General features: G+C 43.8%; 1 protein-coding gene across 1 annotated transcript in view; it reads right to left on the reverse strand.

The window, feature by feature from the left end:
• Positions 1-1,804, reverse strand: part of OSBPL5 (oxysterol binding protein like 5) — a 358,346-nt gene that overhangs the window by 233,954 nt on the left and 122,588 nt on the right. The window lies entirely within an intron of this gene.

Raw genomic sequence — 1,804 nt, forward strand, 5'->3', positions numbered from 1 at the left:
AAAGAGAACATGAGGAGATGGATATAACAGAGACATTCAGAGAAAACTGCGGAATAATAAAAGATTTTAATTAAGTACAGTATATATGAATATGGTTTTCTAATTTTCAATTGCTGCTAGGAGTCTCACAAGATTTTCTCACATAAGGAGAAGTGAAACGTTTTCAGGGGATTTACTGACTTCAGCTGTAGAGCTGTATTTGTATAAGGTTCATTATAAATTTCTATCTCGTAAATGTTCTGTATTACCTCTCTTCATATTAACAGTGAAGTGGGACACTGCTTACAACAGAAAGATCAGTTGCAATTTTGTTCCCTCTATGGATCTTCGGAGAGAACATGAAACATCTGACTTCTTGGAAATTAATATTAAGTCATTAACCTAATGGCAATATCACATTGATCTGAAGTCATTAGAATTTGCCCACTTTCATTAATTGTTTGAAAGCTATGGATATATCTTGTTAAGTGTTTGGCCCTTTGCATGGCTGTTTGGGCAAGTGAATATTTATGAATGCTTTGTGCACATAGTGTTAGGGGAATCATTGTGCTCCTTATTGCATCATTACATTCTGGACATACCTAATAACAATGAGAAACAGAAAAGTATGATACAAAAGACAGCAAATTAGTTTGCTATCATGTGAAGTACTATAGTTATCTATGGTTTCTATTGCTAAGCAAGGAATGGTTGTCAGGATGGTAGTTGGGTATCTCTTAATACAGTCACAAGAGCTGGAGGGAGACGGGGAATGGCAGGACCCCTGCCACTTCCAAACCTTGGTAAAATTACATCAATTAAGATGGGAGATATGTAAAAGGCAGATTTACCTTACATTTATTTGATACTTGGCAAGAAATCTATTTCTTAATTCACACATTGACAATAAAGTTACCACATCAACTCAGCTAGCATAGTTGAGGGATCCACTACTGGAGCCCACTGAGAGATCAAAGTGACTTAGATCAAGATCCAAGATCCCTCTCTCCTGTCCCATTTTGAAGAGGAATACCATCTGTGGCCAATGGCACCACTACAAACGGTGTGGGGGATATGGCCTGAACTAGGTGACACTTCCAGAAGGGGTGTCACCTGGTGGGGTGATGCACCTGGAAGGACTGGCATGGCTACTGGGCAAGCAAAAAAGGGCACTGTCTAGCTCATGCAACACCTGCACAGGACCCTAAATGGGACCTCCAGAGGCTGCAGCCTCAGTAATGGCTGCTGGGATGGCAATGCCTTCAAGATCCAGCACAGCTGCAGCCACACTGGACTCTGAAGGCCTTCTCAGGTGCAGGTATGGTTTTTGCCTTCAGGGTCTGGCATGGCTACAGCCACACTGGATCCTGAATGCTTTTTGGGGTGACGTGGGGAAGTTGGAGTGGTCTGGGTGTGTGGGGAGGTTCACCCTCACACCGGGTGACACCAACCTGATGCCACTGTCTGTGGCAGATTTATCCCACATTTCTTTCAGTGGACATAACTGGAGCTGCAGGGTAAATGTGTCTCCCTTCCAGCCTGCAGATCTGGAGCTTAGGGCTCATTCACATTACAAAAAAAATCGGTTTTGAAACCGATTCAATCACGTGAAGTTCCTACTCACCCCGAATCTCACACAAGCGAATCCGGGGCTTGCACACCCGTTCCGTGTTAAATGGCCCCTAGCGCGGGTCTTTTGAAATCGGCGCAAATGCCGTTTCTTTTTAAAACCCCCGGGTCCTGGGAATGAGAACTTTGGCCTCGATCACGATCGAGGAAAATTGAGGGAGGGATTTAGGTCAGAGGGTGGGCAAAGGGCAAGGCA

Source organism: Sceloporus undulatus, chromosome 1, assembly GCF_019175285.1.
Source record: "Sceloporus undulatus isolate JIND9_A2432 ecotype Alabama chromosome 1, SceUnd_v1.1, whole genome shotgun sequence".
Taxonomy (NCBI): Eukaryota; Metazoa; Chordata; class Lepidosauria; order Squamata; family Phrynosomatidae; genus Sceloporus; species Sceloporus undulatus.